The sequence below is a fragment of the Bactrocera oleae genome, chromosome 3 (genome assembly GCF_042242935.1).
Source record: "Bactrocera oleae isolate idBacOlea1 chromosome 3, idBacOlea1, whole genome shotgun sequence".
Classification (NCBI taxonomy): domain Eukaryota; kingdom Metazoa; phylum Arthropoda; class Insecta; order Diptera; family Tephritidae; genus Bactrocera; species Bactrocera oleae.
This window is the reverse complement of record NC_091537.1, coordinates 32191843-32219052: the sequence shown is the minus strand read 5'-3', so window position 1 is coordinate 32219052 and position 27210 is coordinate 32191843. Positions and strand designations below refer to the sequence as shown.

The 27210-nt window shown below is 35.4% G+C and overlaps 1 protein-coding gene across 3 annotated transcripts in view; it reads left to right on the top strand.

The window, feature by feature from the left end:
* LOC106620796 (nitric oxide synthase) overlaps window positions 1–27210 on the top strand; it is a 263001-nt gene that overhangs the window by 134405 nt on the left and 101386 nt on the right. The gene's annotated exons all lie outside the window — the stretch shown is intronic.

Below are 27210 nucleotides of genomic sequence, written 5' to 3'. Positions count from 1 at the left end.
ATGCAAATTTTAAAAATAGCTCTTTAATTTCATAAATAATGGTTTTGAATGATATCGATTATTTCTCGTAATTTTCGTGGGATTATTATTTAGTGCCCCGTAATAGTATGACACCAACTATTGAAAGCTGGATGATATGGGCTTAACATGTTCGCTTAAAAAGCGTCTTGTATCGCTTCGTCTAAGATAGTCATCTCGCTAAACTGTGATATGGAGAGTGATTTCCGTATAGATGTTGACCCCACTCGAAAAATATGCTCCTCCCAGGCTCAGTCATATGGATCAGCGTTATTTTCTTGTACTCTAATAATAATAAAATTTTTCCACACCTCATACGAAGGTCTGACTTTCATTTCCGGTTTGTGAATATCTTTTTTCAACCGGTGAGAGACTCTTACTGGCAACTGAAATGATGCGCAAAGTGTTTGCTTTATCAAACTTCACTAGTACGGCACCAAGGGCCACCGTGTTATTGCAATTAAACACGTTTTGTCCTGTGGGTTAAAATATGAGAGTTTCGGTACCGCCGAAATTTTCGCTTTTAATTCTTGAAATGCTCCTGCTCTCTGCCCAAAAAAAATGTGTATTTGCTTTACTATATACTTTCCTTAGAGGGTCTGTGCTGACTGCCAAGTCAAACTTATCCACGTATGTAGCTAAACCAAGAAAACTGCGTACTTCTTCTTTATTTTTGGACGCTTTGAATGCTGTGATAACTTTTACTTCTTCGGGGTCAACTTCGATCCCCTGATCCGATGATGTGACCCAAAAATTTTAGTCTTGAGTTTTCATTTTGTATTTCTATTCGTTTAGCAAGACATTATTAGTTTTCAAAATTGTCTTTACCATTTTCACTGCTTTGTCATGTTCTTCAAGGTTGCTTCCAAAAATTATTACATCGTCAATTTAGTTCAATGCATTTTGGCGAGGAGAAAATAGTTCTTCCGAATTCACCCCATATATTAAATGTTTATAAAATAATAAATATAGTAATTTTACTGCGGGACTCAGCCAACTCCAACTGATTATAGAAGTTTTTTAAATCAAGCAGAGAGAAATAGCTGACTCCCCTAAGTTTGGTCATAAAGTTGTCAAAAATCGGTAACGGGTAGTTTTCTCTCTGTGATGCTTTATTTGGCTGGCACATATCTATCATACCCGAATATCGCCATCATGTTTAAAGGCAATCACCACCGGTGATATCCAAGCACTTGAGCCAATTACTGATTCGATGATGTCATACTTTAAAGCCTCTTCCAGTTTCTCAGTTACTTTTCTTTCAGCGCGGAGGCAGCTGTCTCATGGGTTGTTGAGTTCGATAGTTGTGCCCGTCCTAACTAAGGATGGCAAAAATTTTTTTTTAATGATTAATTGCAAGAACAAAAAATTAATTTCAATTAATTGCAAGAAATTAATCGATTTATCGCCCTTTTCGATTATTTTTGTTTTTAATTTCAAAATAATGAAATAACTTCATTTAAAATTTTTTTTATTAACTAAAACCGCATCCACATATTACATATGTATATCACTTACAATAATTTTTCAAGTACGTTTAAAAACAATAGTTTTGAAAGCTTTTTGGAAATAGACGTTCCGCGTGTACTGATGTACTCGTACCAAAAACGAATATTTGTAGGAAAGCAGATACAATTTAGAATAAACAACCTTCATTTCTTTTCATGCCTCGGCAGTGTTTTGTTTCAGATCTAAAACTTCCCAATAAAGTAAAAACTTAACTTGTATTCAGGCATTATTCTGCCTCTGCCTTTTGCTATGAACTAATGATTTTTGAAAAGCCCATAGGTCTTAATTATTTTCATGTTTCTCTTCCACTTTCAGTTTCGTCTGCATCCTCCATTTCATTTCCCAAAAATCTAATTGTTCAGGCAACAGCTTTAGGATTTGCAAAATGTATTTTGTTAAACCGAGGATCGAGTTGAGTTGAAGATACTCCCTAAAAAAAGTGTTCGATTTTCCCAAATTCATCACCATATTTTTAATGGCTAAGCTCTATATGTTGAATTATAATGTTTGCGTTATTGGAATACTTCTGAATTAGACAGTGATGTGCCTTTACATTGAAATGAGTGATGTCACTTTAAGAATTGACTGGGTTCACGAGCAGAGATGCCGGATTGGTCAATTTTGAAGCGAGATGCAGCCCGAATTTCGATATAAAGAAAATGTTGCGATTAATTTAGTAATTAATCGATTAATGATAAGATTCATTAGAACAGGAAATACGATGCAATCAAATCACTTTCTGAAAAAAATACTCCATTAATGCTAATCATTTGAATAATATTGCCATCCCAAGTCCTAACAGAGATTGTTTACCATTTCCGATTGTATAAAAAGTAGTAATCAGTTCTGGACCGTTTTCTATCGAAATAGGGGCTTCAAAAACTTGAAATACCGTGAGTAGGCGATCTGAAGTATGTGCCCGAAATTGGTTCGCTGATTCCGTACGTGAGTCAAACATAACTGCATAATTCTTGATAATCTGATTGGCTAATTAGCTTTAATTTAGAGCCCGAATCGATGATCATAGTATAATTGTATATCCTCCCATTTTTCACGAGACCTCTCCCTCTTGCGACAACTCATCCCCTACTTTAACTAGCACAGTTTTTTCAGACCGTCGGGTACATTTATAATTTCCCTACTTATACTATCCGTAACCTTGTGCGGCATTTTCGATTAAAATGGCCAACTCTATCGCATTTCCTGCATTTCAAATTTCTGGAACACTTCATGCAATTTTCACGATGTCCTTTTTTACCACATCTTCCACACTCGAAGCCCATCCTTTGAAGTACTATTTTGTTGAGCTGCTTGGGTTATTATGATGGGGGTTATATACTGTGTTTAATTGTTGACTTGCTCATCAATACTACATGTTTTTATGACCTCATCCAAAGTTAGTTCGTTTTCCACTAACCATTTTTTTAAACCTAGCCGAGCCCAGACGTGCTGATTTTATCTTTTAAACAGATTTCTTAAATATGTTCTTTGGTCTCGTCAAATGAACATTTAGCTATTTGACGGCGTAATCTCATCAAAAACTCGGTAAAACATTCTCTCTCCAGCGGCGTTACAGAAACAAGTGCCTCTCAAAAGCAGAGTTCCGTTGTGCCGAAAAATACTCATTTAGTTTGGTTACCAAAGGCGTAAACACGTCGGTCTTCACTTGCTTGTCGTACGGTACTAAAGGAGTTCTGTATACCACTGCCTGGAGCTGGGGTCCTTAGAAATGTCGGAGTTTATTCTATTATTTCTAAAAGAGGGTTTTCCAATAAGAGTGATATGATATGATATGAAAAAAACACACTTATTGTTAAGGAAATTAAAATTTTATTATTTGATGTGGAGTACAATCGGTACAGTTAAGTTCTGAATATAACATCATTCAAACGGCTTTCACAACTTCTTTAGCAGTAACTAATGCCATGGACCCAATTTTCGAGTACTTTTTCCACTAAATCAAGTCGTATGTCATGTCATAGCATGTTCAATATTGACTTTTAAAGCGTGAAGAGAGTCTGGTTTATTGCTAAATACCAATGACTTCAAATAACCCAAAATAAGTAGTTTAATGGTGGTAAATCTCAGCTTCTTGGAGGCCATTCAATGTCACAATTTCTTGAAATTATCGAATCTCCAACTATTCTCGCAATAATTCGGTTGTTGCACGTACTGTGTGACACTCACCTGTTGGAACCAGATATTCTTAAGAACAACTTCTTCCAATCGCGGCTATAAAAAGTTGGTTATCATCTATACCGCTCTCCATTGATGTAATGGTTGTTCATGAATAATTTGTGAATTTTCTTCGCACCAGAATAGACAGTTTTGTTTATTTACCGCACCACTCAGATGAAAGTGAGTCTCAACGGAGAAGATTATTTTTTTAAAAAATCGTTACCGTTTTCAAGTTGTTCCAAGGCAAAATCAGCAAATTCACGACGTTTACGGTGGTTTCACTCCTTGAGAGAGAACAGTTCACCATAATAAATTCAATTTGCATAAGATGTCCAGTTGCCCCATTAACCAAGCCACCATTGTTTTTAGGTATATTCACAGTAATCATATATTTGGCAGTGGTTTTTAGAGTCAACTCATAAGGCAGTTTTGCAAAGTTTAACTCTTGGCAGGTATGGCATCATCGGGAACTTCCTCGCAATTAGCTACTCGAGTTTCAATGAGTGATATGTCCTCATTTGTCATAGTACCAGATGCCATATGGTTTAATTCAATTGCAAAGGTCTGATCCTCCCGTTGTCTCATTATTTCTGCTAATTCAAAGTATTTAAATAACTCCGACAAAGGAAACCAACTAAAGTGTTGTATGCATCATTGAGATTAGGATAGAATATCCACCTATTTCCAACAGGTGAGAGTTGCTTCAAATCACACAACACTATGATCATGATAACACCGAAGGGGCGGTCTGTTTTTGAATTTGTTTTAATCTCGTATCAACAGAGCTAAACATACTAGCGCCTACCATGGATATTTCATCAATTATGATTAATTTTAAATGGAGAAGTCTGGAATACAATAAATTAACTGTGTCATTGCTAAGTGGGCTCAACTCTCTATTCAACTGATTAACAGGTAAAGGGAATATTGAGTGAAGTGTCAACCCACCTATTCCAAATGCTGCTTTACCTGTAGATGCGCAAAGAAGAACAATTAAAGAGCTTGGATTGGATACAGGTGTAGAATTGTAACGAATGTTAAGAGCCTGATATCTTTCAGATATCAAACGACTCTTTTCTGCACATGCGTCGCCGCCAACAAACTCATAAAATGGGTTTTAGCTGGTGCATCAAATGTGCCAAATAGGTTCTTTGCTTAATATTTAGGCTTTGAAATGAAATGATGAAAATAATTCCTCAAATGGAATTAAAGTGGGTAGATTAATACGTTTAATGTTGCGATCAGCTTCAGTGCCAATATCTGTTGAATCTTCTCCATGCAAGTTCAGCTAATTTATATGTGGATTTATTTCTGGAACACTCTGAACTCACATTCCACCAGAGGTAGTTCATTTTTTGCATCTTCTTCTAAGTCTATTTCATTATAAAGATTTTCTAGAACATATTCAAGTTCTCTTTGCTCAAAAACATCATATATCCTTTGATTTTCCTTAATTCGAATACGATGTGTTATGCAAGTCTGCTCATTGTCGTTTTCAATGAGATCTTGCTGTTCATCGCCATAGATAGTAAAGCATTACCACTTCGCGGAAAATCTCAACTTTGGCCAAATCTGGTCTACACCTTCTATGCAAAGTTTGATACGTTATTTAACAAAACTGCGTCTTTAAGAGGCATGACAACCCCACTTTCCGGTAAATTGTCATCTTCCTAATCTTTTTCCTTATGATCACCATCTTATGCTCTTCTATTGGATTTAAAATATTTATACATAGATGCAAAATCAGCTGAACGAAGAGTTTCTTACTGATCGGGTCTTCAAACATAACGGTTTAAAATACCGGCTACGACTATTTCAGTCGAACCTGAAGGAAGGTTCTAAAGTTCCGCTCCAGGTTTTACCATTCGATCACGTTTCTCTAGTCGAGAGGCATTTATAAATATTTCTGCATTACTTGCTTTCGAAAGATGGAGCCCAAAGCAGCAATATACTGCAATCTTGTGCAGATATTTCTGCGCCTGATATGAATTTGTGATCTATATGTTTAAGTTTTTGCTTAACAGTATAACTCCCAGCATTTACTTCTGATATAGCTTCATTTAGGAGCCTAGAAAGGCATTGATGATATGTTGTACCTAAACGACAAAACTGTTGTCCTCTTATTTCCATAGTACAATACCAACTATGGTTATGATTTTGATAACCCAAATAACTTTCTAAGTGGCTGACCGAACCACCTGTAGGAATGTAATTGTCAATGAAACAAATGACATCAGTGAATGTTTGAGGACCAAGGAATACAATTAAATTAAAAGTTAGGGTCGGAAGTCTGTTCCGTATGAAGGGATTGAACTAATCTGGCATCCTCTGCAGAAGCAACAAAAACTTCTTCGTTGTTAAGTTCTGAAATCCAGTTCTCATTAATATGTAAATTGTGCTCACGATACAGAGGGGTACTCACCAAGAATTGCAAAGCTTCGATAATCTTTGCAGGGCGTATGGTATCGATCATGTAATTATGATTTTATTCCAAATGCCTTCTTAAGTGAATTTGTATCACATGAGCCTCATCAAAGGACCTTGGTAGAGATGTCACAATATTGCTAATAGAAATTGGAATATTAACAACAGCACCTTTAAGCAAACTCTGACCTTAATATCCTCAAGAACGGATTGTGGAAGGCAATCGAGGCATTATAAGGCGTTCTTTAATTGGGGTTAAATCTTTCAAACAATTCGGTATATCAGGAATGTCTAGATCGTTAGCTAAAGGTTAAAAAGAAGGGGGATTCGGGTTGCTTTGAGTAAGAGTTTCTAAATTTTATTTGCGTACTTGGTGTGAAAACCATAATCTCCGGCAGCAAATACATATTTCAGTAGGTCCATTCTTTATATTTTTAAAATTAAAGTTTTTGAAATCTTTTAAATTGCCCCTATAATTAGTTATTATAACATTATTTTTGCTTGTTAATCGGATACGTTGGGACTACATTTCGTTTTCAATTTGCCTATTGACCGGGTTATCTCTATGAAGGCGAACTTGCCTTTGTCTAAGACGTCTCTGATTCAAAATTTCTTTCCTTGCCTGTTCTCTCACGTATGCGCTCTAAATTCCTATACTCAGGATTTCCTGCGCGAAGATCTCTATGTTCCCTAGTGTTCCTACTTTACTTTTCAGAACTAACCTCGGGATTGTTTCGCCGAGATCTATGTCAACTAGTATTTCTCATTTTCACTCCAAAGCGAATTTGGGGATCTTGTCGCCTTGTCCAATATTGAACAGTATTAACAACTTGTTCAACAGGTCGTACCTCGGCATTTTCATGCCGAGATCTATGTCCCCGAGTATTTCCAATTTGCTCCTTAGGGTGAATTTGGGAATTTTGCGGCCTTATTCTATGTTGAACAGTATTTAAACTTTGTTCAATAAACCAAACCACGTAGTATTCCCGTCGTGATCTACGTTCTCGAGTGTTACTGATTTGTTCTTCAAAACGAATTTGAGAATTGCAGCCTCCATTCTATATAAAAATGTATCGATATTTTGTTCGGTACTTCTGTCCGGGATCTAATCTACGATTTGTGTGACTTTCAGTGTTCCTCAAATGGAATTAAAGTGGGTAGATTAATACGTTTAATGTTGCGATCAGCTTCAGTGCCAATATCTGTTGAATCTTCTCCATGCAAGTTCAGCTAATTTATATGTGGATTTATTTCTGGAACACTCTGAACTCACATTCCACCAGAGGTAGTTTATTTTTTGCATCTTCTTCTAAGTCTATTTCATTATAAAGATTTTCTAGAACATATTCAAGTTCTCTTTGCTCAAAAACATCATATATCCTTTGATTTTCCTTAATTCGAATACGATGTGTTATGCAAGTCTGCTCATTGTCGTTTTCAATGAGATCTTGCTGTTCATCGCCATAGATAGTAAAGCATTACCACTTCGCGGAAAATCTCAACTTTGGCCAAATCTGGTCTACACCTTCTATGCAAAGTTTGATACGTTATTTAACAAAACTGCGTCTTTAAGAGGCATGACAACCCCACTTTCCGGTAAATTGTCATCTTCCTAATCTTTTTCCTTATGATCACCATCTTATGCTCTTCTATTGGATTTAAAATATTTATACATAGATGCAAAATCAGCTGAACGAAGAGTTTCTTACTGATCGGGTCTTCAAACATAACGGTTTAAAATACCGGCTACGACTATTTCAGTCGAACCTGAAGGAAGGTTCTAAAGTTCCGCTCCAGGTTTTACCATTCGATCACGTTTCTCTAGTCGAGAGGCATTTATAAATATTTCTGCATTACTTGCTTTCGAAAGATGGAGCCCAAAGCAGCAATATACTGCAATCTTGTGCAGATATTTCTGCGCCTGATATGAATTTGTGATCTATATGTTTAAGTTTTTGCTTAACAGTATAACTCCCAGCATTTACTTCTGATATAGCTTCATTTAGGAGCCTAGAAAGGCATTGATGATATGTTGTACCTAAACGACAAAACTGTTGTCCTCTTATTTCCATAGTACAATACCAACTATGGTTATGATTTTGATAACCCAAATAACTTTCTAAGTGGCTGACCGAACCACCTGTAGGAATGTAATTGTCAATGAAACAAATGACATCAGTGAATGTTTGAGGACCAAGGAATACAATTAAATTAAAAGTTAGGGTCGGAAGTCTGTTCCGTATGAAGGGATTGAACTAATCTGGCATCCTCTGCAGAAGCAACAAAAACTTCTTCGTTGTTAAGTTCTGAAATCCAGTTCTCATTAATATGTAAATTGTGCTCACGATACAGAGGGGTACTCACCAAGAATTGCAAAGCTTCGATAATCTTTGCAGGGCGTATGGTATCGATCATGTCATTATGATTTTATTCCAAATGCCTTCTTAAGTGAATTTGTATCACATGAGCCTCATCAAAGGACCTTGGTAGAGATGTCACAATATTGCTAATAGAAATTGGAATATTAACAACAGCACCTTTAAGCAAACTCTGACCTTAATATCCTCAAGAACGGATTGTGGAAGGCAATCGAGGCATTATAAGGCGTTCTTTAATTGGGGTTAAATCTTTCAAACAATTCGGTATATCAGGAATGTCTAGATCGTTAGCTAAAGGTTAAAAAGAAGGGGGATTCGGGTTGCTTTGAGTAAGAGTTTCTAAATTTTATTTGCGTACTTGGTGTGAAAACCATAATCTCCGGCAGCAAATACATATTTCAGTAGGTCCATTCTTTATATTTTTAAAATTAAAGTTTTTGAAATCTTTTAAATTGCCCCTATAATTAGTTATTATAACATTATTTTTGCTTGTTAATCGGATACGTTGGGACTACATTTCGTTTTCAATTTGCCTATTGACCGGGTTATCTCTATGAAGGCGAACTTGCCTTTGTCTAAGACGTCTCTGATTCAAAATTTCTTTCCTTGCCTGTTCTCTCACGTATGCGCTCTAAATTCCTATACTCAGGATTTCCTGCGCGAAGATCTCTATGTTCCCTAGTGTTCCTACTTTACTTTTCAGAACTAACCTCGGGATTGTTTCGCCGAGATCTATGTCAACTAGTATTTCTCATTTTCACTCCAAAGCGAATTTGGGGATCTTGTCGCCTTGTCCAATATTGAACAGTATTAACAACTTGTTCAACAGGTCGTACCTCGGCATTTTCATGCCGAGATCTATGTCCCCGAGTATTTCCAATTTGCTCCTTAGGGTGAATTTGGGAATTTTGCGGCCTTATTCTATGTTGAACAGTATTTAAACTTTGTTCAATAAACCAAACCACGTAGTATTCCCGTCGTGATCTACGTTCTCGAGTGTTACTGATTTGTTCTTCAAAACGAATTTGAGAATTGCAGCCTCCATTCTATATAAAAATGTATCGATATTTTGTTCGGTACTTCTGTCCGGGATCTAATCTACGATTTGTGTGACTTTCAGTGTCTTGATTGATAATTAAATCCTTATAATAGTTTGATGCTTTTAAAAATTTAATCCTTTTTGTGGTTCTGATACAGTTCGGATCTTTTAGAACATATCTTTTAGACGTGTATCTTATCACTAACGCTATATGTATAGTAAATATTATTATATATAGTTACACTATTTGAAAATATGGTAATTACTTCTTTACTGTTCTAGAAATATAGCGTAACTAAAGATTTAACAACAGTATACTCATACTTACCATATAATATATAATATAATATATTTGTACACACAACATACATACGTATTTTTGAATGTATCATGTAAATACATTAGCATAATAATATGTAATATTTAATATATGTATATGCATTTCTTAAAGATTAGTATTATATTCTTCATACATTCATTATATATTAACATACATTTGTATATATGTATTATATAATTAAAATTAGGTACTTAAAATGTCATTTTGTTTAGGCTACAGTTCACCTCCGAAGTTTATCTATTATCGATTTTAAATGCAGGGTTTTTAATACTTTTGATAATGCACGACTAATATTTTTCGTTAAAATTTCTCATGCATTTTAAAATAGAGTAGGATTTTAGATCTGCTAAGAAAAAAATGTTCACCCTTTTCAGAGCTCGGTAAACTTAGAAATGTTATAATATAAATGTTAAATAAATAATATTGCGTTTTAATATACACCACTTAAAGACAGCCAAAAATTCTGAAATATCATGTTAGGCATATGAGAGCTAAGAGAATAAAAATACCGTTTATTACCAAATGTTATTAATATGGTCTTCATACTGACTAACATTAAAAGTTATTTCTTAACAGATTTTGGCACTAAAGTTCAGAATATTTAGAAGTTTGAAATTCTTACATATGTAGGGTAGTATTGGCTCGATATCTACAATAGTTTAGGCATCACGGCATACTATTATCAAAAAATATATGCTATCATTTCCGCACAGATTGGTCTATATATAATATTCAAACATTGTTGATCTTTATATTTATTAAGTAAATGGGGCTATGGGACGCGTATATTTGATTTACAAAGAGACCGGGATATTTGCTTAATTTGGTTAAAATTGGTAAAGTAAAGCTCCTATGAAGGCTTTCACCTTCATATAGGATTTGAAATTTAAAGCTTATGGTGTATTTAGTAGTTTTCAATATAACTTTTATATGGAGAGTAGGCGTGGATATGATCCAATTTTACCCATTTTCATACCGTTTGGGGAAGTGCTGAAAGGAATTATCTTCAGCAAGTCTGGTAAATAAAGCTTAAGAGTTTTGTGAGATATATACATTAAACCTATTAAAACTTAAAGTCAACCGAATAAATGAAAATCCGCATATTAGGTACATGGTACAATTGACTATTTTGGGAACAGGGATACACTGTTGCTAAAAAGAGATTTTCTCTGAATTTCATTATGATATCTTTCGTACTTACCGATATACTTGTATGCGATTAAAAAGTAAACCCGAAGTTCAAACATATTTATATTAGGTATATTTGGGACTAAGATAAATATTGACACGTTTCATCCCATTTTTGAAATTCAGTTATACCATTATCAGGTAAGGATTATCTCCAAATTTGTATTATATATCTTACACATTGAACAATATTTTCGGTAAAATATCAGTTTTGGGCACTGGGGTCCACATCTTTGGTATCTGGGAGCTCAAACAGTTATGGTCCAATTTTGAAGACTAAGAATGTCATACCTTAAGGGCACTATTTGCACAATGTTGTATCCCGATATATTAATTGGTGCTTAATTTATAAGTTAACAAAAGTTAACTAAGCTAGTCTTTTGAACTGCCAAAACTGCAATGTATGCTCGCGCATGATTCAAATGAACTGTATGACCGACAGCTACCACTCCCAACGCACATAAATATTCAAACATAATTCAGCGGTAGCCGACAACACCGTCGCTACCGAATAAAGTAACAGTAACCGATTATAAAAAAAGGTAACTGGCGCCCTACGTGAAAGAACAGCTCGTGAAAAGTGCTGTCAAAAAAAAAAAAAAAAAACCCCATCGTTATTGTCCCGGTACATGAATTCATTGTTACGAGAAAAGTACTAAATTATTAATCCGCAAATTGTCATTCCAACGTGGAAAAAAGAAGATTACAATCAACGTGGAAGAAGGAAGATCGCAACCAAGGAGGAAGAAAGAAGATCACAATCAACGTAGAAGAAAGAAAATCTCAATATAATTATGTAAGTGAAACCCCTTTTCATATCTGCCATATATCGACTCTTTAGTAGTATTTGTATTGACTGTAACTGTATGACTGTGTAATTGTCGATTTAACTAACGAATCAAACGTGGGCAAGAATGAATGAACAGCAGTTGCAAGGTATTACTTGTATATATGCGGCCGTAAGCGCCGCACTGCAGATTCAAAGAAAAGAATTCGAAGCCAGGATAGAGCAGCTTACAAACCAATCAACAACTGTGACAGCCCCCGAAATCAAGGCCTACGAGCCAATAAAAATTATAGACGGTATCGAATGTCACGAAGGGCTGGATGCAGTTAAGTCGGTTCTAGAGTTCGATGGCTCACCGGAACTATATGTGTCCTGGCGGGAGGCAGCATCTCAAAGAATGTCTGATTACAGACGCCAGAGCGTAAATTATTTGACGCAAGAAAAATATGATGAATCTCAATACGGTTATGATGCAGCGGCAGAAATAGAAGCTGAAAACGAAGCCGGCTATGAAACAGATGCTCTTAATTTGTTAGCGGAGAATCCCTGCTTAAAAAGCCAGTATGACATTGACATAGTGAATGCACCACCGCTACATAATACGTCGAATACAAAGGTGGAAATATTCCACAGTACCCTTGTGGAGATCGCCAGATGTCTTAAACTGCAAAGACAAATACAAGACGAAGTGGAACTTTTTCTTCAAACGGCCGTAGAATATAATAGAACGTTCCACTCTGTGATGGGCAACAAGGCGATTGAGATCCTCCATGCCAATTCACATATTTTCCCGAATATTGCTGCGAAGCTAGAAAAAGCCCAACAGGGGCAAATAGATCGGAGCGTCGCTTATCGCCAGAATATGAAGACCATAGTGTTGGAGAAAAATCCAACAAGAGCTTGAGCGACAAGGTCACCCATCCTAATAGGAACAACCGTTCTTATTAAGAGGAGGGTGGTTCACAAGGACAACCTCAAATGAAAAGTTATTTTGATACAGTTTCTCTAAATTAACAGACGGTACTCCTGGACGGTACTGCAATAATTTGGAACGAGACGACTTATATACGGCATATATCGAACTTAAACCAATATGGACAATACATACAAGAGATCACAGAATTGATTCATGTCTTTCCACAATCGTTAGGGACTTTAGGAGTTCACCATAGACATTCTTGGAGCTTACATTTTTTAGGATCGGCACTAAAGGTAATAGCTGGCAGCTCTGACTTTGATGACTTAACATAGACAATGGAATTACAATGACCTTGTCAAAGTTTTTTATAGTTTTTTATAGTAAACCCTGCCATTATTGACGCAAATGACTTGGATAGCTAGAGTTAAGGGTTTAGCGAATAAGGAAATAATAATATTTGTAATCAGCTTCCCTAGATCTAAGTTATTATGTGAAAATATTGCCGTTTTTCCCGTATCGCATGCTGGCCGTATATCGCACTTGTTAGAAAACACCTTAGCTGACTGTGAAGATAGCATCACCGTTGACACGCCAATGGTAACGTTCTGAGAAGGCGTAAATGGAACCTGCGCGCACTCTGGCATCGTAGCTCACTGTGCCACCAGGTCCAGTGATTTAGCCCCCATCTCTGTCATAGACGACGGTATAGTGGTCGTAAATGATGCGCTGGTCGAGGTGAGCGTAGATGATGGCCCTAAAGTGTTTGTGAACGGCACTTACCTTGTTAAGTTTAAACGCACCAACTGGTGACTTCAGCGCGGCTCAACGTAACCTACCATCATGCCCTGCTAAGCTTACCATTTCTTCACAAGTTGCGCGAAAAGAACTTGCAACTCATCTCTGAAATACGCATACGAACAATTGCTACACCATTCGCTACCGCCATCGTCGCAATCACAATTGAATTAATCGTCTTACTGACGCGTAGGCGACGAAAGGAAACTTCGGTGGATGTGCGGCGAGTATTGGAAAGGTTGGATATGGCCGAGGACGCCCATGTTTTGAAAGAGGGAGTAGTTAACAAAAGTTAACTAAGCTAGTCTTTTGAGCTGCCAAAACTGCAATGTATGCAGTTTGATCGCGCATGATTCAAATGAACTGTATGACCGACAGCCGCAATTCAATACCTTGCAGTAGCCACCAACCGTGTGACCGGCGGATGTAACGCAATACCTTACACAGTCTTAGGCGTCAGCAGAAATTTAGAAAAGCAGCGTCAATGGCAGTAGCGGCAATAGTAAGAGTAGGTCATAAATAAGGGAAATGTAATTATATTAAATCAGTTTTAGAACGGAACTCAAATTGTGTTTATTTAAAATAATATAGTTCCGTGGTAGGCGACAACACCGTCGCTATCGCATAAACGGAATATTAATTAAATAGTTCGTGGGTAGTCGACAACACCGTCGCTACCACTCACAACGTACATAAATACTCAAACATAATCCAGCGGTAGTCGACAACACCGTCGCTACCGAATAAAGTAACAGTAACCGATAATAAAAAAATTATTTACTTTTATATTAAAAAGTGAAAAAATTCGGTGGAATTTAAAGTTGTGTTATATGGGAAGTAGGCGTTGTTGTAGTCCAATTTCGCTCATTTTTATGATATGATCGGATGAAATTGGTCGAGCAGGTCTAGAAATATGTGATTTCGCCTAATTGTCTCCCTGACGCATTTAGTTATTGATTTATTGCACTTTTAGTAGTTCTTAACCAAACCGATATTTGAGGATAAAGGGTTGAAAATATTGACCCTTTGGGTTATATATCTTGAGTGGTTTGTGAAATATAAACATTAAACTTATTAGGGGGCTGGGGCATGCCCAATTTTTAAAAATTTTCAAATCACAGTTTCCTCTTGTTATTGCGATTTATTGTACTATATTACAGTTTTGTATCTCAATTTGCTGCTTAGTTATGGCAATTTATAAGTTTCTGACTAATGGTGTATTATGGGCGTGGCAGTGCTCCGATTACGCCCACCTACGAACTCGTCCTCGTTTTTTTCCCAACGAACACGTGTACCAAGTTTCATTAGGATATCTCAATTTTTACACAAGTTAAAGCTTGCAGAGACAGACGGACGGACGGACAGACATACATTCAGATTTAAACTCGTCTGTTTATTCTCATCATTTATATATATATATTTAACCCTATATTTGTCTCGATTTATTTTAGGTGATACAAACAACCGTTAGGTCAACAAAACTCTGTAGCAACATGTTGCGAGAGTATAAAAAATTATACGTTTCTTTATTCAATTAAGCTTAATCAGCTTAATAAATTTTATCACAAGAGAAATAAATTATCTCTGTCATTAATACAAATTATTCTTCTCATAACCTAGTGCTTATACATAAATGAAAATAAATCAATCACTTTACCCTCGTTTTCAACGTGCTTCCATTTGGAATATAGTCTCTTAATACAATGACTAATTTCATTATTATTTCCTTTATTTCATTTGAAATATATACATATGTAAATGTATGTACCATATATTCTGTTTATGCGAAATCATAAACATCCATTTCGCTCTTACCTTGGAATGGACTCTTTACTCTTTTTAATTTTTTTTTGTTTTGATTTTCTCAAATAATTTTTCCAATTTTTCCCAAATTTGAATTTTTTCACGCTGAACAGGGTATTTTAAGTTTGTAACGAATTTTGTTACACCCAAAAGAAACGTTAGGGACTCTATAAAATATATGTTTTTATAAATGATCAGAATGATAAGCTGAGTCGGTTTAGCCATGTCCGTCTGCCCGTCTCCTCTCTGTATATATACGATCTAGTCCCTCAGTTTTTCAGATATCGATCTGCAATTTAGCACCTGACCTTTTCTCACCAAGAAGTTGCTGATTTGTTGAAACATCGACATCGAACAACTATAGCATATAGCTGCCATACAAACTTAACAATCGGAATCAAGTGCGTGTGTAGGAAACTTTTTCATTTGACGAGGTATCTCCAAGAAATTTGGCATATGTTATTATCTAAGGCAATAATGGAATCTACCAAGAAATTGTTCAGATAGAAACACAATGGCATATAGCTGTCATCCAAACTGAACGTTCGGACCTAAGTTCTTCTTTTGTATTTGTGAAGGGTATTATATCTTCTGTGCAACCGAAATTAAGACACATATGGTTTGCATACTACAATGTGTACTATAAAAGGTCAGGAATTCATGTATCAGCATAGTGACACACATGGTATTCTATGAGTTTGATAGTTATCAAAATGATGATGAAAAAAAAATTAAATCAACTAAAACAAAATAAATATAAAGCCGGAAAATTACCAAGTTACTTCTAACCGCAAGTAATCTTAAGACATTTCATTACCTGTGGAGGAAACGGATATATGTATTTTACATTATCTCTGCGGGCATTAAAATGGACCAAGCAATATGAAATATTGATATTATCGACAGTTTTACGCTTGAAATCCTCTTACTTTTCGCTGGTTGTATTAAGACTTTGTACACTTCATTATTTAGAAATAATTAATTTTTGTATTTTTTTATGAAACAAAACTATAGTTCATGTTTTGGAGAATCCGGAATTTTGGAGGACACAAACAAATAATATAGTTACATATACAATTTTTCCTGTTACTATATAAACTGCTTTAAGAGCTGACGAGTTACAAGAAAGTATATTTTTTATCCATTTACATATGTAATATGAGATCAAGTAATTTACCCCTAAAATATCTTTCGAAAGACTACTTTGTTCCTTAATAATCCACTGGTTTTTGTTTAGTTTGCTGACCTTTTTAACCTATAGTGCCGTTCTCCTATCTGATATTAGCAATCCAACCGGGCTAAACATTCTCTCCGATTCGGTAAAATTAAAATCAATTAACGTTATATTCGTTTATATGCTCTGTAGACAGACTAATGCCTCTGGATGTATATAATATATGAGTATGTATGGTATGTACAATATACTATGAAATTCGATCACAACAGATGTTCAAATAATATGTTTCAATTTCATAATTTTACTCTCCAAAATCAGGAATATTAAATAAAAGGGTTCTAAATTATTTTATAATATTATTAAAATACTGGAAAGCCGGGCCGTCATAAATTCTGAATTGCGAGTGCATGCATAAATAACTGGGGTTATGTTATGTGCATCCGATATTTTAGAACATTAGAAATTCTTACCTAATTGTAATTTAATATCTCCGCAACATTCCTTCTAGGTAGGTAGGTAAGTAGAGTGGCTGTCTGAAGACGCTCCTAGGCTTTTTGCAGGCCCATTGTGAAACCCCCGGAACTAAGATACAAGGAAAAAAGTTTTATCTCGATGGTTCCGATTCTATAATCTTCTCCTCTTCCACCTCCTGACTGCTTCTACTATAGTCATTAAATGGCATTCCTAGTCTAGTGGCATGCCTGCCAATTAAACAGTGACCTGTTAGTACTCCTATTAGAATTTTTATTTCTTTTGAAATTTATAGTCAAAATATGCGGCCCATATTCCATTCATTCTAACGCATCAACCACCTAATTAAAGTTTTAAAAATAGTTAAATTTAACAGTTTGTATATTATTATATATTATTTTAACAAATTTCTGTGCTTACGAATTTGAAACCACATGCGCGAGTTATCAATGCTAATTCGGATATGCCAGTGTATCGATTCAGGGTGGCCTCTGTGATAGCATCTCAAAGGGAGTTGAGATGATAACTCGCGCAACTTGAGGCTATCATCACTGCGAGCAATCTGTCTGTTAAATCACCGGCTAATTACCCAACAGCCCTATCAGAGTTGCCCGATGTGCATGTGGTAGTTTCCGCGCTAATTCATTCAATGTATTGAGTTTCCGCAGCCGTGACTTGCTGTGATGTTATCCAAAATTAGACTTTACATTTGATATTACCAGACGACTTCATTAAGCAGCTTTATTAAGTGACCGTTTACAATTTTATGAAAATTTATAGTAAATCTAGTTAAGGCAGTAACCATCGATAGTCAAAATAAACTATATATAGCTGCCACACTAACTGAACGATCGGGATAAAGTGCTTATATGGAAAGTTTTTTCATTTGACAAGATATCTTCAAGAAATTCGGGCTGGATTATTACCAAAGGCAGTGGTTTAATTTCTGAAGAAATGGTTCAGATCGGATTACCACTGCCATACAAACTAAAGGATCGAAATCAGGGGCCTGTATGGAAAACTTTTTCATTTGACGAGATATCTTCATCAAATTCGGCTTGGGTTATTGTCCAAAGCAGAGGTGCAATCTCTTAGATGTGAAGGGTATTAAGCTTCGGTGCAGCCGAAGTTAACATTTTTTTGTTGTTAATTAACTTAACCAAAATACCTGTATGAATCTATGCATGAGCGTGTGTGTGTGCTTAGATTTGCTAATCCTGTTTGAATTTAAAATCTTATGCGGCCTTTCCGATGTTAATTTTTAGTATTTTTAAATACTTCCCTATTATTCTCGTCGTTAATGTAATATTCTCCAATTTCCAAATTTATTATAATTAACGGATATATTCATACAAATATTATTACTAATTAACAAGGAAGGAAAAGCTAAGTTCGGATGTAACCGAACATTTTTTACTCTCGCAAAGTTAATTGGTATACTCGTTTCGAATTTATTTATATATTTTAATAATTAAAAGTAGGAAATGTTGCCCCAGTTATTTACTGACAACACCATTTTTTATATGAATTTCAATTATATATTTTACACAGTGACCAATATTTTCGGTAAAAAGTCAATTATAGGCACTGGGGTCCAGATATCCAGTACCTAGGGGCTTGAACAGTTTTGGTTCGATTTAGACAATTTTTGGTCACAAGGTGGCATACTTTAAATGCATTATTCACGCAAAGTTTTACCCCGATACATCATTGAATGAATCAGATGGAATTTAAAATGGTGGTATTTGGGAAATAGGCGTAATTTTTATTCTGTAACATAGGCATGTCATGTTAGTGTTGTTACCAAATTGGATTATACTTGTACTTGTAATCAGTCAAGTAAATCCCGAGACATGGGTTTTGCGCCCAAAGTTGGGCGGTGCCACGTCCATTGTCCAAATTTTGTACTGGCTCCGATTGAGCTGAATTAGTCTATGTGTAAAATTTAAAGTGTCTGATTTGTTTATTTAATGAGTTATCGCACTTTTAGTAGTTTTAAACCGTTATATGTTGAGTGTTTGGGGTTATCACCCGATTTCACTTATTTCCACACTGTGGGTAGATGTACCAAAAAGATTTGTCCTGGGGGAATTTAGTTATTATAGCTGTAGTGGTTTAAGACCAACCGTTTGACGGTGCCAAGTCTCATCAAAATATCACAAATTTTACTTAAGTTACAGCTTGCACAGACCGACGGCCGGACAGATGGTCACCCGGATTTCAACACATCTCTTCATACTGATCTTTTATATATACATAACCCTATATCGAACTCGATTAGTTTCGGGTGATACAAACAACCGTTAGGTGAACAAACCTATTACACTCTGTAGCTACATATTGCGTAAAAACTGAGAATAATCTACCCTACCTACTTCTTTCATTATATTAAATACAAGGTGGGTTCCAAAGTAAACAGTAAAAAGGTAACAAAGTAAACTCTAGTGGCGTCATCTATATGTCGACTAGTGCGTTAGAATCTGCTACCCTTTATCGACTTCCAGTAAAAATTTCATAACATTTCATCCATTGGAAGTGAAGTTATTGTGTTTTAAGTGTCAGTATGTTTTTGTCATCGGTACGAAAATGAGCTTCGAACAAAGAGCCAACATTAAATTTTGTTTTAAATTGGAAAACTTTTACCGAAAAGTTTCAATTGATGAAACAAGTTTGTGACGATGATTGCCTATCCCGTAGCAGAGTGCACTTGTGGTTTCAACGTTTTCAAAGTGGTTGTGAAAACATAAATGACGATGAGCCGAAACCCAAAAAATCGCGTCTGGAGAAGTCAAAAGTGAAGACAATGCTGATTTGTTTTTATGATTCCAAGGGTATTGCCCACAAAGAATTTGTTCCACCCGGCCAAAACGTTAATGCGGTATTCTACGTTGGAGGTATGAAGCGTTTGGTGCGCCTTATTCGACGTGTTCGGCCCGATATCGCGAAGATGGAAGTTGGCGTTTGTTGCACGATCTCATCGATCGACGCTTGTGGCCGATTATTTGACCAAAAATCACATTTTAACAACCCGTATTCACCTGATATGGCACTGTGCGACTTCTACCTTTTCGGAAAAATGCATTTGCCGATGAAAGGAAAGCGTTATGCAGACGTGGAGGCCATTCAAAAGGCTTGCACCGGCATACTGGCGGCCATACCGGGCAACGAGCTAAAACACTCGTTCGACATGCTTTTGGACCATGCAAAAAGCTGTATTAAATCAGAAGGTGACTATTTTGAATAAAATTAATTGATTTTGCCGATAAAACCATTTGTTCTGTCTTTTTTTAAAAAGTCCTGTTTACTTTGGAACGCACCTTGTAGACTAACAACTTTCAATATTATTCATTTGAATGCAAGGTTAATAAAATAAAACAAGTAAGGAAGGGCAAAGTTCGGATGTAACCGAACATTTTACACTCTCGCAAATTCAAATGGTATACTCGTTTTAGATTTCTTTGTGGATCTTGTTCTATGTTGACCGATATTTTCGGTAAAAAGTCAGCTATAGGCACTGGGGTCCACATATTCATTACCTAGGGTCTTGAAAAGTTTTGACTCGATTTAGACAATTTTTGGTCACAAGGTGGCATATTTCAAACGCATTATTCACGCAAAGTTTTACCCCGACACACTCATTTTTGCTTGATATGCATAGTGGAAAGTGAAAGAATCAGATGGAATTGAAAATGGTGTTTTATGGGAAATAGGCGTGGTTGTGGTCCGATTTCGCCCATTTTCGCACTATAACACAGAAATATGAAAAGAACGTTATGCACCGAATTTGGTTGAAATCGGTTGAGCACATCCCAAGATATGGGTTTTCACCTAAAAGTGGGCGGTGCCACGCCCACTGACTAATTTTGAACGCGGTTCCTATGAAGCCAATTTATACCATCTCAGAGACAAAATTTAATGTCTCTGGCTTGTTAAGTGCTTGATTTATCGCGCTTTTGGTAGTTTTTAACAGTACCGTTATATGGGGAGTGGGCGGTGTTGCCACCCGCTTTCACCCATTTTCACACTGTAGGTAGAGGTTCTAAAAACATTTGCTTCCAGTGAATTTTGTTATTATTGCATTAGCGGCTTAGGAGATATGCATATTAAACCTATTAGGGGAGGGACCAAGCCCACTGTATTTTAAAAAAAATTTTAACTGCGATGCCCCACCCTATTGTGATCCTGTATACCAAATAAGAGTCTTGTATCTTGTTGTGGAGCTTAGTTATGGCAATTTATTTGTTTTTGAATAATGGCGTTTTGTGGGCGCGGCAGTGGTCCGATTACGCCCATCTGTAATACCAACCGTCTCACGGTATCAAGAAATATGTCTACCATGTTTCATAAAGATATATCAATTTTTACTCAAGTTAGAGCTTGCACGGACGGACGGACAGACGGACGGACGGACAGACAGTCACCGGATTTCAAATCGTCTCTTTATCCTGATCATTTATATATACATAACCCTATATCTAACTCGATTAGTTTTAGGTGATAAAAACAACCGTTAGGTGAACAAAACTATTATACTCTGTAGTAACAGATTGCGAGAGTATAAAAATACAACTTCAAAGGATTTTCGAAATTCGAAAGTTATTGTTATTTATACTTTTTTGCATGATTTTGGTAAATATTTATTTTTTCTTAACACGCCAGACCTATTTCGCTTATATTCGGTAGGATTGGGAGTAAAAATGTGGTCCTCTCCTTGATATTACTAATTTTTGCAAAAAACAATGTTTTTACAATAAAACAATTTTCTTAAACAAATTTAATTAGAGTCAACTTTTGAATGGATTAAAAATTTTTCATAACGTATTATTTTTTATTTAATGAAGCACCATACGCAAAAAGAAAAGTATTATATGAAAACTCTTTTGCCGCGCAGAAGTAAATATGTAGACTACTTAGAAGTATATATTTAGTACACCGAATCCGTTGAAATGAAGATAATACAAAACGAAATATGAATTAATATAAAGTTGTACTTCAGATTCGATTTTAACGAAAGATACTTATCGGATGTTAAAAAAGATGCAAGATTTGTTTTGGTTGTTTAGCAGAGCTGATTCAAAAAAGGCTTCCAGATAACTTGTGAATATTAAAAATAATTGCTGATACACATCCAAAAGTTTCTTCATCTCAAGTAAAAACTGATATGGAACCAATATTAAGTCATATTTAACGAACTCATATCTATGGTCATAAATATTACGGCAAGTAGGAGTGGAACCAATTAAAAATTAAGCAATGGTCAAACACTTCTAAGTCAGCAGAATAAAATTTTGCGTAAAATTTCTGTAAGCGTATCAAAACAGCCGGTTTCACGAATATTAAGTTCAATTTAATTTTAATATTACGTATATTTAACTTTGGACTTAAGCTCTCTGCGTTTCAACATTATTCATATTTGACATAATTTCGTTAAATAATTAAAAGAATTTTACAAGCTTTCAAAGTCGGTTTCTATTAAATGTTTTCTATATATATTGTCATTTCGACCTAAAGATGAGATTGTTGGTACCTCACCGGGGTTTGCATTTTTAACAAAGGTGTCATTATTCATCGAATGCACTGACAACGATTATTGCATTTCCGAACTTGCCTGCCTCAACTTGGCTAAATACTCGTGAATTTTTCACTATTATTGCGTCATGGGACGATCTTGGCCAAGGCGCTCCGATATCTATTATGAACAGTTTGCTGTCACAAAACGTTTGAACATTAAATAAAAAATAGTTTTTTCGGTCTTAAAATAGTTCCCCACCTAACTAGTTATTCATTTCAAATAATCTTCAATTAAATTATTTATTACCAGTATACTGACCTGGTTATAGTATTCTTATATGTGTGCAGTGCATAGTCGCTAGCACACGCGGAAATTCGGCTATTTTATAAATTTGTTTCTGAATTTCCCTCTGACTTTTTAGTTCCGTGGGAATGGTTAAAAATTGTATTCTTAACAATGCAATGTTGTGGCAAACTCTTTTTATTGCGGGATAGAAATAACTTTATGAAACGCCACATAGGTCTCCGTCAGTCCTTGGTATTCAGCCACTAATTGGAAGTTATTTTCGCCCCCTTACAGGTTTAATGTGCATATATATTAAACCGCAAAAGTTATAATAACGAAATTCCCTGAAAACGAACGCTTTTAGCACTTATATCGACAGTGTGCAAATGGGTGAAATCGGGTGACAAGCTAGCCCACTCCCCATATAACGCTACTGTTAAAAACTACTAAAAGCGCAATAAATCAAGCACTATACACGCCAGAGACATTAAACATTATCTCTGGGATGGCATGAGATGACTTTATAGGAAGCGCGTTCAAAATTAGTCAGTGGGTGTGGCACAGCCCACTTTTAGGTGAAAACCCATATCTTGAGATCTGCTCAACCGATTTCAACCAAATTCGGTGCATACCGTTCTTTTCATGTTTCTATGTCATAGTGCGAAAATGGGCGAAATCGGACTACAACCACGCTTACTTCCCATGTAACACCATTTTCAATTCCATCTGATTCTTTCACTTTCCACCATGCAAATCAGGTAACAATGATTATATCGGGGTAAAACTTTGCGTGAATAAGGCAATTAAAGTATGCCACCTTGCGGCCAAAAATTGTCTAAATCGAACCAAAACTGTTCAAACCCCTAAGTACTAAATATGTGGACCCCAGTGCCTATAGTTGACCTTCTACCGAAAATATCAGTCAATCCACAAAGAAATCTCAAACGAGTATACCATTTGACTTTGCGAGAGTATAAAATGTTCGGTTACATCCGAACTTAGCCCTTCCTTACTTGTTTTAATATAAGGTTTTGCCACAACTGAAGGAGTTTCCTAACCTTTGATTATTAAAATTTGCAAGGGTATAAAATTCTCGGTTCCGCCCTAGTTCCCATTATAGGGAATATATTGACCCAAGTTTCAACAAACGATATGTCAAAAGTTCAAACTTCCGTTTGGCTTTATATAAATGTAAGATATTAGATATACGATAGTTTAATGCCGAAAATGTAGGTCCCCGAATTTCCCAAGCTCACATGTACTACTTATGGCATAATTTTTTTCGTTAATTTGATAATTTAATGAAATTAATTGGACAGTTTTTCTTAAAAATTATGTGGTTTATCGCTGCATATGAATGAAATTGGTCTAGACCATTGTTTAAACCGTATAAACCTAGCTGCGACCCTATCGGTTTAAATGCTATTGTCTATTATTTCAGTCTTGCGACACATTCTATTTTGAAGATCATGAGGTGAACTGTAAATTCAGAAAATTACATTTAAGTTCATTTTGGGATTTATGCAGCACCGTTGGCAGCTTATAAAAGGTTTAGATATTAAGACAGAAAGAAGAAAATCTACATACCTGCTCTACATATGTGTATACCATACTTAATTATATGTAAGTTATTGTTAATTTAGCCTTCATGAGCAGAGCTTTCAAAATAGGTACCATAGATCTCCCTGTTTTAAAAAGCGTTTGACAAAAGCAATTTACGGATGGCAAAAGCAATACAATGAAATAAACTACTAATTTCTAGAATATAAATATAACTAAATATTATGTATTATTATGTAATATAAAGGTATACAAAAGCACGTAAGCTATGTGTATAAAAATATACCATAACAAAACTATTATACTCTGTAGCAACATGTTGCAAGAGTAAAATAAATATCAAAACACTGTGTTTGTAGTTTCAGGTACACTAGATTTCTTGACCAGCAAAGTGCTTCTTTCAAACTAATTTCAGTGTACTAGTTCGCACTTAGGATCCAACTTTTTACACCCGGACGGACGGAATTATATAAGTATTTTATTATTAATTAATTATGCCTAGATTAAGTAGAAGGTATAAGTCGTCTTCAGAATAGAAGACGTATGAGAGTTCTTCGTGGAAACTCTTTATATAGAGATAGTGAGCAGTCACAAGATACTGTGAGTCACGCTAATCGTAGATTAGATTCCGATGTACGTCTGTCCAAAAAATTATCAATACAAATCAACATAGAACCAGGTGGGAAAATCTCGAGGTACGGTCCTTTGAACTAAATTTAAATACTGTTCAACGTTGTTGTTCATGACGTCAAAATCCACAAATCAGCTCTGATGAGCAAAGCGGAAAAACTTGAGGACATATGTTCGGCGGGAGAATCCCAATATGTTCGATATGTTGAACTAGTTGTAAATACTGTTCAACATAAAGATAGATAGATAGATTCACAAATCCACTCTTAAGAGCAAATAAGGAATACTCGAGGTCATAGATCTCGGCGCGAAGACCCCGAGATTCGAACTCTTGAGCAAGTTGTAAATATAATACTATTCAACATAGAACAAGGCGGCATGATCCACAAATTCGCTCTGAAAAGCCAATAAAAGATACTCGATGTCACAGGTATCGGCGGAGAAAATCCCGAGGTACGTTATCATGAGCAAAGTAGGATTACTAGGGATTATAGTGAACTTCGCGCAAGAAATTCTGCGTATAGGAATTTTAGAGTGCATTCGTGATCAAATGCAAAGAGAACATGGAAGAAGAAATTCTGAAATAAGGAGAGAGGAGCGTGGTAGAGAAACACAACATCAACAGCTTAGTAGGAGGGGTGGGAGGGGTATGAGAGATGAAATTTTAAATTAGATCTTTTAATGCAAAAATTTCCTTCGGTAGATGGCAATTAGAATTTTTGTGCTACTTGCAAAAATGCGATTGTTAAAAAGAACGAATATGTTTAGCTACCGGTCTAGACTTTTTTGAAAATTGGAAGACTTATAAAACTACCCCCTTTAATTGAATTGGCCCTATGAATTGCCTAGAGCTTCAATTTATGTCGCTAGTAGTCGAGCTACTACTGCCGAAGGTCTATTCATCACAGGAAATTTTATTCCTCCCAACAAATTTTCTTAATCGGATCCTGTATTTAGGGAGTTATCCTTGCGAAAATTTTGATATACCAGGATTTACTCCAATTAACGAGCTGAAGATAGATAGCACGGAAACAAGCAACAGAAATAAACTGGCCATTATAATATAATATATGCAAAGCACGAATTTGTTTAAATGTTTCAATATTAATATTCTGGTTCTATACAGAAATTCTAGACAGCTTTCTCTGTCAGATATTTAATTGTAGAACTTCCGGAAGTCCTTACTTCTGAGTACTGCAATCAAACTGTGCTAACTATTGGTGATTTTAACATTTGTTTAATAGCCACAGGGACTACAATAGGAAATCTGCTGTAAGGAAAAAACTTTAGTTCCCTGCTTTGTGTATAATGGTGCTGGTACACAAATTGATTGGGCATTTTCAAACATGGCTCCTTCCCATGTTAAAGCAATTTCAGTTGAGACAGTACACAGCTATCATGACAGTATTTGTCTGTGCTGTGTCTCTATTTCGAACTAAAGATTTCAGACTTAGTGCAATAGTACTTCATTTTTTCTTCAAATATAATCGAATTAAAATGGTATAGCAATTTTGACAGTAGTTTTTTAGAAAATTTTAAGAAATTTAATTTTATAATAATTTGGATATATGTATAAGAATCTCTAAAAAAATTATGTTTAATATTGTATATATTATATACAAATTAATATAATAATATAATTTTTAAAGTTGTTAAGATTTATTATTTTTAAGCTAAACATGTATAATAATATCGATAAAATAAATAAAAAATGTTATTTATTGACCAAAAACAATTTCTTTTTATAATCCTCAAAACAGTTGTAATACATTCTATATAAAATCAATTATAACGTATACAACAAAACACAAGAACGATTTACAAATAGCTCTAATTAATTTCACTGTGATTGTAAATAATTGAGGCAACAGTTCCTACTTCTAATTATTAAAATATTGGTAAAGTAAAAAGTTCGTTCGGTTTTTATCTAAGAGATGGCGTTATTGTCCATAGTATTAGTGTTGCGTGTCGCATCATGTCATACTATACGGCGCTGAAAACGTGTTTATTCGCGCTAAAAGTTTGTCTTTGAGAGTTTTTCGAGCTCGTCAAAGATGGACACCACAAAGAGAAAATTCGCTATATTTTACAATTTTTCTTCGATCAAGGCGAAAAAGCAGCCAAAGCGACTGAAAAATTTTTTTTAGTTTATGGGCCCGATACTGTAAACGAACGTGTAGCACAAAAGTGGTTTGCT